Here is a 13097-nt window from a genome sequence, read left to right as displayed (position 1 = left end):
AAAAGAGAGCGTGTTTAAGTGGAAACGGATGTGTGTGTTTGGTTTAAAAGTAGTAATAAAGTAGCTGACAGCAGCTGTGATGTGTCCAATTTACGGTTGCACGCTTTCAGCTCATCGCGCGACACATTGAAGAATCCGAAACCGTCGGAAACCCGATGTGTTTATGAAAATAAAAATGCGTGTGTTTTATGTCGTTTTTCGCTTCGCCTTTCAAATGCATTCATTACTTTTTTCCCACTCAACTTCAAAGTTCGTTGTCGCCTGTGTTCCTTTCCTTTTTCGTGGATGTTTAGCATCCTGAAAAGTTGGATTGAATAATTATCATTAACGTGTTGGGAGGTCAGGCTCCTACATACGGGAATGTCCATCGGCGCATTTTGCTTTACATACAATGGAGTCGTGTAGTTACGTGACTCCTTTTCCAAGCACGTGTTTCTATTATTGCGACTTTCAGCGTCCGGCCTCAGACTTATACATTGGTTGGTTGGACCGACCGACCCGAGGTTGGGGCTATGAACAAACTCTGGACAGACTGATGAATGGGACTTGGGCCACCCCGCATAACAATGAACAGCTACAGTATGAAAAGAAACCGTCAAAATAGTCCTCACCGGAGACACACTTTGGATATGCACAAGGACGACGGAGAGATGAGTGACAGGATCACGAACCTGCTATTCAGGCCAACGTTGGAACACTTTCATTCAACTATATTCATTATTCGAATCTTAAATACGTAACCAAATCCATTGAAAAGAAAAATCACATATTGTACAAAATATTAATAATATTATAAAAATTTCTAATAGTATTGAATTTTATGAACTATTATGTATTCTCAACAAATTATTCTAAATTTTAATACATTCTATATTAAATAATAATAATATTTATTGCATCAGTTCAAAAAAAATATATTCAATAATAAGAAAACAAAATAAATATATATAATTTCAAAAAAATGTTGACTGGTACAAAGGGTTATTGACCATAGGTCTTTCTATCCATTCTATATTATTAGATCAGAATTTCAGAAATAATTAAAAACATAAAATAGGGAAATATTAATTATTAACTATTAGACATTTAGATTAGATTAATAAACTAGCCAAATTTGATCTTATTTTCTATACTAAATGAAAATTTCTTATAAATATTGTTAATCTGCATTCTGATAATATAAAACATTTATTAAGACTTATATAAATAAAGTTATAATATATTTTTTTACAAGTAACAATGCATATCCTATAAATTTTATAATAAGTTTCATTGAGTGAATAATATTTACTCAAACTTATAGTTATTTATAAAGTAATACACAATAAAAAGAAGTGTATTTTTTTAAAATACATAGTTATTATAATGTGTTATTTTCGCTATTTCTTACATCATATGTAAATTTGATATGACTCATATATATTTTATAATAGAATATGTAGATTTTCTTTAATAAAAACAAAATATTTATACGTTGTTTATACTCAATTTCATTCAGTATACATATTTGTAAAAATGTTATGATATTGAGAAATTTCAATTCGATTGTTTTTAACTAGAAAACGTAATCATAATATTCATAATTTGAGAAAATTATGGAGATACAGTATGAAATATTACAATTGAATTTGTGCATATTTTATTCTTAGATATTTGTCTTAATTATGGCCAAATATTTCAACATGTACTAATGATAGTAGTATTAACATTTGTTCAAAATTTCTTTTACAATATCTGAAAAACAACATAGATTTGTCAAGAATTTTAATAGAACTCAAGTTCTAACACTGATATTTTTAAGAAAAATACATTAACTTATTTTTTTAAAATTTAAATTCAAAAATATTCTATGTGATAATGTATTAAGTACTTGTTTAATGTATATAAGTAAACATGATTTCATCTGAATTATAAATAAGCAAAAATAATCTAGCTATAAAATCAAAAAGAAAAAAATATGTTTAATGAATTTAGTTAAAATAACTAGTTGTAAATGTAAGCAAAATGTTATTTTTTTTAGTTTGTATTGATTTGATGCAATATATGTTATTATTATATTATTAAAACATAATTTCATCTGAATTGAAAATTGTTGTATACTTTGTCAAGAATTATGGTCTCAAAATATATATCTTTTTTAATTTGTATTAAAACAAATTGTTGGTTGGAAGGTGAATCAGTGACAAGCAAGTAGTAAGTAATCTGGACAACGTATCTGATTACGTCTGTGATGAGGATGATTCTAGAAGCATAAGAAGACTATGAAGAGTTGAATAGAAGACCAAAAATGAAGCTGGATGAGTGGAAAGGAAGCAGTCGGCGAGTGGTGGTTGCTTCTGTTCGTCCCGCCGACGTCACGTCTGCCGGTCTCTGAATTTCCATGATTGCAGCCGCGGTTTGATTGAATAACGGTTGACAGTTGGACAATGCCAGTCGCGGATGTCCTTTCGGAATGCAGACGTGACGTGCAAACCGAGACTCTGTTTGTTGTGCCTGTGTTTGCGTTGGCTTTGATTGGAAAACGGCGCATTCTTCCACTTCTGTTTTCAGGCCGCTGCGCCGGCTCGACCATCCGAGGAATGTTAAATTTTTGAATTCCGACTCGGTGGGCCTCGCGCGAAGAGCAGAGAACTGTGGTGGCAGAGGAGTATGAGGAGGAGGAGGCGGCGGCAGCAGCAGCAGCGACGGCGGCGGCGAAGAGGAGGACACAATAAATAGCCGGGCATAACTCACCGACTCACCTCTGACCCCGAAAACCGCCGTGCTATTTGTATCGGGCAACTTGTGAATGCCTGTTATCGAACAAAATGCACATAATTACCAGCCGGATTCTTTTGCAGACCCGTTTCCTCTGGGTGGCGCGCACCACAATAGCCGTACCATAGCCAGATTGTCCGAAATTGTGAAAAGTGTTTCCAGCAGAGAGGAACACCGGGCTACTTTCTATGGAAACCTCCTCTCCCATGAGATGCGTGCTTAGAAATTGGTGTAAAAATCCGTTTCATGCTCCAGCTTTACTGGTTTGTTCTCCACACAACGGCACATTCTTTCAACAATGGAATTGTCTACAGTGACAAATTTAATACGTTTAAATAACTTTCTTTGCTTTTTTGGAATTTTCACTCCCACATTGACACTCTTTCAAAAACATAAATTACTTCACAAAGCAACATTCACATCTATCCTTAAGACCTGACATTTCTATTTCAATGCAGACACGCTATTAACAATGTTTAATGCGTCGAACGTAATTCAACCTGCAATCAGACATTGGAATTTTTAGCTTTACTTTAACAAATTACAGACTATAAATAATTCATTATTTACATTTTTCTATCATTAATTATAATTATTTCATAATTATACCAATAATTACTTACGTTCAAAAGAGAAATATTAATGACGATAAAAATACTAATAATATTTCATTCCACTAAACTGCTTTTTTTTATATTTTTTATTACATACTTTGAACCAAGTTAATTATATAATTTTATGGTTCTTTCAATAAATATTGTTATTATACCTTATTTTTTATCAATCATAATTCAATTTCATATTCGTTCAATACAAATTCGTAAAAAATATTAATCAATAATTAACTACGATATATAGACAAAATTACAATAACTGAACTTTTTTTTCATATAACTTCTTTATAATAATTATTTTCAATTACTGGATGGAAATTATTAACAAAAAAATTGTTTTGTGTTTTTTAGCTATTTTCCTCAAGAATTAATTATGGTCCAAATATATGTTTTATAACATTAAATTATTAATATTTTACTTTACATAAAATTTAAAATTTCAATTTAAATAATAACATTAAAATATTCACAAATCACACAATCAAAAAAGCTTACGTTTTCATCGTTTTTTTATAATTGCACGACTCTTCGAATTCTGTAATACCCAGTTCTCACAGTTTAATATTATCTTTACTTTACTCTAAGAATTTTATAGTTATTTAATTATTCATTGAATTGTGTATAACAGTTTACTAAAAAAACTTTAACAGTGTCATAGTGTTATTATTTTTTTAATTAACTAGTTAAATACCATCAAAAACATATTAGAAAACCTTTATTTCTTTCCAAAAATAAAAATATAACAAATCTACGTTCAATCTTTGATGCTATTTCTTTTCCAATGTTTTTTTTTGTTCATTCAACGAAAGATCTAAATGTAGTCACCTGTCGATCAAACCCATTGTAAGAACATTTCGAAGTCAGGTCTTCTTAAACAGCAGCTGGCGAATAGAATCGAAAATGCTATACTTCAGTAACTCGAAGCGCCCGTTAGGAAAAAAAGAAGAAAGAAATGAAGGAAAAAACTATTCACTTTCCATCATCCATTGTGTTTCGCAGCAGAGCGATGTTTCGGTGTATTCCTCAAAGTCAGAATGATGCCATTGTTCCACATCTTAGTAGCTGGAACTCCGAAAATAGATCTTTGATGACTTTTCATCAATCCCATTCAATATTGATGGACGTTTCTATTATTTCAGTTGCAAGTTTCATTCGCTCTTCCTAATACCATTCAAAAGGTTCAAAGTTTTTTATTTGATCATTGAATAAACTGTATAAACTATCAACATTATTGAGATAAAACGTAAATAAACAACTCGCAATAGCTATATCTTTATTGTTGTTGCATTTCTTGTATTTAAATACATTCAACTACTTTTATTTATTTTACATATTTAAAATTAATGTAATTGTAAGAATTGTTGATGAAAAATGATTAATGTGATTTTTTTCTTTATTTTTGTATTTATTTATATGGTTTTCTTCAAAAAATGAACTAAAAAAATTACCACAACTTGCGAAAATTATAGCAGAATTATAATAGAGGTTGTCTATGACTTTTCTGATCTGTCAAAAATAAAATCATAGAGATGATGATGTTCACTTTACTTCAAATAACGAATTGGAAACCCATTCCTCTTGATGAAAGAGTTAAGAACTAAGCTTCTGATTGTTCATATACATATTTTACATAGATTCTTCAAGAACCAATCTACCATGTAAAAATAGATTTGAGTGCATATATAACTTTATAGTTGTGGTAATAAATATTTTTTAATATTATCCTTTATATATTTTTTTATGAATACTTCAAATAAATCTATAAAGAATATATAAGATTAATTTCTTAAATATAATTTGTAATAGGTAATTTGATATATAATATAATAATATCAAATATACATAACATGAATTGAATCTAATTTGCTAAAGCCGGATGAAACTCGTATTGAAGTCGTATTTGACAGCTTGTCAAAGTTAACATCTCATGTTGCGGATGAACTCTAACCTATGTCAACTCAAGACAAATTGAATGATACGACAAAGACGACTTGTTTCAATATCATTTACATTTAAGACATGTATCTACTACAAAATATATAAATATATGAATATAAATTTTTGCACAATTCGATACAATAATACTTTTTAACAACAAAATAAACAAACAACTTACTTTTTGTTTTATTTTTTTACTTAATTTAAATAATAAACAAAATAAACAAACAACTTACTTTTTGTTTTATTTTTTTACTTAATTTAACGAATTTATAAAGTCTTAATCTTTAAATTAAGTTCTTTTTATATAGATTTATGCAGACATTTATATTTAGATGTACGTTTTGTATTAAAATAATTGACTGATACAACCTATAACTCTTATAGAACAATGGGTAAAACGTTTTAAATAAATATGTGCATAATTATTATTTCTTCGTCATTATTAAAATTAATAATCGGAGTCATTATTGATGCTAGAAATATCTTAATATATTATTTCATCTATAAATTTGTAAAATCTCAATGAAACTTTCAATTTTATTTAATAGTTTTATCTGTATTTAATAATTTTTTTTGTCTACATTTTTAATTAATTTCTCTAAATTATTTACTTTAAACTCGTTGCAGTTTCTGCAGTTTCATTTATTCCAAACGTTCCAAATTTATTTTCAATTCATGCTAAATATTATATTATTTTTCTTTCAATTGTGTTATTTTAAGAGAAAAAAATAAATTTGATGCTTAGTGTTATTTTTTGATATATGTACGAACTTACAAAAAAAATATCTATATGTATAGATTATTTTAGTTAATTTATTTAAGTCAAAAATATCATGAAATGACTTTTCTAACACTAGAAATTTTGCTATCAAAAATAAACATTATTTAAAAAAATGTTATACCAAAAGAAAATATGTACAACTTTCCCCTTTATTTGAAAAAAAAAACAAATAGAAACGATATAAACTAAAATTAGCAAAAACTATAACTTTATTTTATTTAATATTTTTCTTAAAATATCATTTCAGAAAACATAAAATGTCTACCAAAAAATTTCGTAAAGTTACATAATTATTTTTATTCTTGATGTATAATGCAAAAACGTGCAAACACTGAACTGTATTCAGGAAGAATTATTTTCTGAGAAAACATTTGTTATTCGCATGAATGTTTTGACATTCTATACGTATTACGCACAATTACATTAGTTACTGTGAAAATGAATACTCACGACAATATCAAAGTAATATATCATGATAATATTTCTAGGATCTTCAAATGTTTTATAATATATAATGTTTATATATTATTAATGAATCATAACAATAAACATACAATAGATGTTGTGAGAATTTGAAGGTCTTGTTTTTATTATAACTAAAGTGTACAAATAAACTATTTAATGTTGAATGAATAAAAAATATTTGTTAACATTATTGATGATATATACATAAAATAGTAAACTAAAATCAGTGAGTCAAACCAAAATTTTAATTTTATTCCGGTTTACGGTTACGTTCTAAGTAAATATTTATCGTTCCAGCTTAGGTTTCGGTTCGTATAAAAAAATCGATTTTAAAATTCAAAAAAAAATAATTTAATATTTTTTATACCTACTTTTTTTGTGATTAAAATGAAATGTCTAAAAGTATGATATTTTTACATGGAGCATACATAAAAGAAAGTAAAAATTGAACCGAAATTAATCGTTATTAATCGTTCCAGTTTCGGTTTTTCAATACAGAAATTTTACGTTCGGATTACAGTTATAGTTCTGTTAAAAATTCGGTTTACGGTTCGGGTTGGTCTCTGTTTGATGTTTAATCAATCAAATCGTTCACAATGAAGACGTCTTAAGTGTGAAATATTTGTTATTATTATTATTACTACAGTCCACGTAAAATTGTCTACTAAAATAAGGATGTTGTTTGTATCAAAACATTCACAATAAAAGCGTCTAGAATGTGAAGGTTTTGTTATTATTGTAAGTAAATTGCACGTGAAAGAGTCAACTAAATAAGGTTTATAAATGATAAAAGGTATGGTATTGTAGCAGAAGAATAAGGTGGACGCGTTCGCGGAGATTTAGTGTCATCCCCGGGGCTGAAAATTGTCATCTTAGGGTTTGCTCATCTTCCCCTCCGGTTATTTGCTGCACGTTAAATCTTGCCGGCTGTCTGGACGTTTAAAGAGGGCGAAGAATATCTTCCTTTCTTCCTCTTCTTTTTTTAAATGCTCGCATTAAACATAAATTACGGAGTGGGTAGCTTTATCACTTTTACAACCACTTTGGAAGGCCAGTTAAAAGCAATCCTGAATGCATGTGGTCGCCCATTCACACGACGGCTCCGACAGGATCGGCGGGATCCCGAAAGAGGCATTATTATTTCAGCGTCTCCTGAAGACCCTGTGTACATATAAATTCGAACGTGAGATAAAGGATTAAATGTATATTAGATGCGGACGGTATGCGTACGCATGGATAAACAATGGGAGTTGGTCCTGGGGCTCTTGGAGGGAGCCCGCCGGCAATCCATTATGTAAGGATGAAAAGAAAATTCAATCTGCATGACGGGTACCGCCCTTCAACACTGACAGGCCGTGATTATGCATTCAACACAACCTGACCCCGAAGGGGGGCCAAAGGGGGATCCCCTTTTCTGACCTTAGTCTCGGCGCTCTGACTCACCGGCCTCTGCAAGTGACAAGTATAACAAGTTCCTCAAAATAAAATATAAAAAAAACTAATAGCGAAAAGAAAGCCAACAGTAAAAAAAAAGGAACTGAAGTACCATCGCCGCTCCTTCAGACGCGCACAATGCGATGGCTTTATTAAACAATAATACTTATGCCATTACCCTTTTGTCGTGAGGACACTCTAAATATGGATTGACAAGAGGGGCCTCTGGGCGCTGTCATAAAGATGTCAAAGCTAACGATGAAGCGAAGATTATGCGGGATCAGAACCTCGACGGTCTTTCCCGCCTAATATATAGCCACTGCGCCACTTATTTATGCGCTAATAAACCTGACTTAGCCAAAATCCGGATCGGTTTTGTAATCCGAACGCAGAAAACGGAGCGGACGAACTTAGTTGTACATCAAAAAAATCCCGCCGACATTTTATTTATGCGACCGGGAAAATTTATTATTTCCTCCCGCAAAATTATTATTGTTTTACATTTCCCCGCTAAATATTCGGAGACGGAATGTATCAATAAACACGACGGGAGACTTTCTTCAGAAGTGTTCCTGATTTAACGCTCGCGTATTTGTTTTCATATTAATCTATGCGTGTTTATACCAACATGCTGTTTTTTGTTTACACACATTTCTGACGAAATGTACGATTCTCAGACCTATTGATAGATTGGGATAAACTCACATTAAATCAGAAAGTTTTACGATCACGAATTTGTAAAGATGTTGTCATCATACAACGTCGAATATTTTCTTCAAAATAAGTCAAAGTTTTTGGAAAAAAACCTATATTGAAAAAAATCATTTTTTATTCCAGTACTTAAAATCATACCTGGCTTCGATCAATCCAGATTACTATTGGAACATTTCAAAACATACTAAAATCTAAAAAAATACTATACAAAATTATTTTTTATACATATTTTTCTTTGTAATATAACAGATTTCGTTTTGTTCGGTTTATTATAATTGTTTCTATGTATTTAGAATCTCGATTAATTCAGTTTCAAATAGTGCGGAATGGCATGGCTTCAATCAATCCAAATTCACTGCAGTCCTATTTGAACATTTCAAAACATACTAAACAATAAAAAAAATACTATATAATTTTTTTCCTTTATAGTATAGCAAGTGTCGTTTTGTTAGGTTTATTATTTTTTTTTTATATATATTTAGTATCTCGATTACTTCAGTTTCAATTAGTGCGACATATTGACAGAACCGATTACCCGGACTATGCGAGTTATTGCTGTATACTGTTTTTTAATTATTTGTACTTATTATTTTATTCACAGCACTAACAAGTATCTTCTACTGTGTGGAAATACATTATCACACTATATGTTGTTGACTTTTTATAAGTCACCATACTTATTTATAAATATTAAAATGCAGCTCATACATTTTATTGCTTGCTATAAATAAAGATCAAATTGACAGCATAAGCTATTTTACACATTAAAATAGCTGATGACTTATCATCTGTTAATCTAATTATCTAATATATTTTTGGAAAATATTACTGTATGCAATTATAATAAAATGAAATTATTTACATTTTTTATGTTTTGTAATTGAACCAATTGTAAATAACAACTAAAATACAGCGAGGTTCAATGTTTAACGAGCAAAATGAATTGTAAGAAAAATGACTCACTTAACGAGCGACGTTTCGCATAACGAGTGACGATGATAAGAGAAGGATTGCGCGTCTTCTACATCATTTTTAAAACTTATGTACACATATTATGTGTATTTTAGAACGGATTAAACTCGTTAAGCAAAGTTCTTTGTACTTTGTTTTATTTAAATTGTAGTAAGAACAAATTATTTATATTTTATCACCGATTGATATACATTTTATTTTTAATTATTTATTCTCCTAAATTCATACCAAAATATAAAAAAAAATATAAAAAATGTAAGTTTATTAATAACTAAGATTAGAGTTTTTTATAATTTGTTATATTCTGAAGTAGAATGTATATCTGAAGACACATGCATTTTACAATTTTGTTTGAAATTATAAGTAAATAAGAAAATAATTAATAAGAATTTATTTCTACTTATAACTTAAATTATGCAAATAACTTCATTATTTTGTAAGATTTATATAAATAGCGTTTCCTTCATTTTATCAAAAAAAAAAACTTTTAATACTTTAATACATTTGTTTGGATATTAAATCTGTAGATCAGGAATAGTCAACCTTTTTAAACCTTCCATCGATTTTTGTATCTTTGTTGGTAGCAAAATTTTCTAACCACCCATCGGCTCCGCAGCAATTTAGTTTAGTGCCTCGTAATTCGAGTAGAGGTTTAGTTAAAATATGTAGTTCAATTTTTCTTTTTATTTATACTGTACATATGTTTCTAATAAATACACAGACAATTTTATTGATTGATGTAGCATTTCTGCATCAATATCGATACAACGCCTACTATTGCGGAAACTGCTTAAATTGGAGAAAAATAAATGAATTAGTCATAGATCCGCGTTGATAACAGAAGTATCTTAAGCATCATACAAAACATCTACCGCCCACCACGAAAGATTGAATTTCCCACTAGTGGATGGTAGGTACCAGGTTAAATATCACTGCTATACATCTTTGTGAAAACAGTATAAGTATGAAAAAATCATAAAAAAAAATAATATTTTACTGTATGAAGCACATTTACAGTATAAAGAGAAGTAGTAGTAGAAATTGTATATCAAAGTTATACCAGTTTATAATAATCTTAATTGTATTTATAATCGTAAAATACTAAATTAATAATGAAAGTGGCATATATATTTCTACAAATCCAGAAGTAAAATTTTAATTAATTAATATAATAATATTTATTGAAACAGAAAATTACAAAATAAAAAACTTAATACAATAATATAAATATCATAAATAAAAAAAAGTCAACTGCTTCAATGGGCAATTGACCATAGAACTTTCTGCCCCATTAATATTAATTTTTCATAATAATTAGACATTGAGTAAATGTTATTTTTCAAATAGTGATATTAAACAAAATTTGTTGAGTGCAGTCTTTCCGCCCAATTTTTCAAATATGAATATATAGTTAAATTTAGTTAAATATTTTTTTAGGAAACAACATAGTTTCTATTTATAAAAACAAGTTAAAAAAAGTCATAATTCCCACACGCTAAGCAATTGTGTGTTATCGCGACCGTGAATTTTCATAAAAATGCATAAATTTAAGATAATTTAGTATACATTTTTCTCTACGAACGTACTAGACGTTCATATGAAAGTAAAATTTGCCGTCAGACTTTGTCATCATATACAATGGAACCTCGCTTAACGAGAATTTCGCTTATCAAGCAAAATAAATTGTAATATAAACTCTAATTACTGGTTTATATGGGGAAAATTGTTTCACTATACGAGTATTTCAATATACGAGTAAAAATTCGGAAGTTCTGGACTTAAGCGAAGTTCCACTGTACTCAACTTTCAATTTTATTTCAGTTCGACTATAATATTATTATTTCTTTCTAAAACGTGTTTAAAATAATTAAAATTCATGTTCAGATGTTTGACTAACAACACTGTACTTTCCAATGGATATTTACAACGCACATATCATGAAATTTCAAAGTAATTGCGGCTCGCTGATCTCACAGTGCGGGAAAATTCATTTTACTAGTAAAAAATAGCAATTATAATGCTACGTGCGGCTCCCTAAACTTTTTTAATTAGCTCTTTGGTCTAAAAAGGTTGCCGAATGAACGTTAAAAGATGTATACCAATTGAGCGCTATTTGTTATATAATAATATGATTTTATTAACAAAAATGAATAGGGTGATACAAGATAATTTCCTCCAAAACATTTCCACTCTATTGGCGATAGAGTTTAAATGTTTTGTAGGAAAAGAGGTAAAAATATATTTTGAGTCGAATTGCGTGCCATTAATAATCGTACGTATTTATCGTTTAAAATAACAGTAATTTTTCAATTAAGTAATTGGCTAAGTCATAAAGAAAAAAATAACAATGGGCATTGGAAACGGATTGGGAATATAAGGAAAAAGGTCACGGTGAGCGTGCATTGAGATGCGTAAGTAGTGAAACTGTAATGCATTCGCAGAAGAATCGCGCATATTCCTAAATGAGAATCGAATCATTGTGCACGAATGTCTTCACGTGCCGATTCGCAGTTATTTATAATGTAATTAATTTTCATAGGCTGCAATTTAGATTTTGAAATATTTTTCACGAAGCAATTGTATGCGGCAATGAAATGCCAAATATATATAAATCACGTATCGGCGGAGATTTCTTTTACGGTGCGCGCAAATCCCGCGCGCAATTTGCGCGCACTCTTCGCATGTGAACGAGACCGTAATGAGAGGCTTTTATCATTTGCTAAAAGTAAGCGAATGGTAACTGTTATGGTCGGTCTATAAAAATGATTGCCGGTAGAGGCAAGAACGATTTCTAAGATTGTCCGAGGTTTCCTGGAAACGACCACTTCCTGCCGACTTTATAATAATTCATTAAGTGCAAAACAATCCCATCTATGCACTAAATGTTTTTATTTGCCGACTCGCTACGACCGCCGCTACCATTAATTAAATAAATTCGCTATTTAATTAATTAATACATACAAATATTTCCCAGCTAAATAAGGCTATTTTGCTTTACCTACCTATACTCTATCTACCTCATTCTATCCTCGTCTTTCGCATTCATTTATTTATATATGTATGTATGTGCACATGTCGCAGTTTGTATGTAGTATGCATTAATGTTTTCGCTCTCCGCCTTATAGAGCCGATAAAATTTACTGCCAAGTGTGGCAAATCACACTAATTAGTTTTCATACCGAAGATAACGGGAATTATTGCTTTTCCACTTAATAAACTTGTTTTGTGCCATTTACAGAAATTAAATCCAGCCATTACACATTTCAACTGGCTCGCGCGACTCTCGGCACCGATTCCGACTCCGCACAGACGCGGTATTCTCATTATTCTTAACCGGCGCTGTTACGTAAAATTATTTATTTACAGCTGCGTTTTCCACTGGTTTCGGTTGTAATTACTATTTCAACGTCAACAGCAAC

Source organism: Nicrophorus vespilloides, unplaced genomic scaffold (assembly GCF_001412225.1).
Source record: "Nicrophorus vespilloides isolate i.1.1-1 unplaced genomic scaffold, Nicve_v1.0, whole genome shotgun sequence".
Taxonomy (NCBI): domain Eukaryota; kingdom Metazoa; phylum Arthropoda; class Insecta; order Coleoptera; family Silphidae; genus Nicrophorus; species Nicrophorus vespilloides.
The sequence above is the reverse complement of the archived record's forward strand: the minus strand, read 5'-3'. Positions refer to the sequence as shown.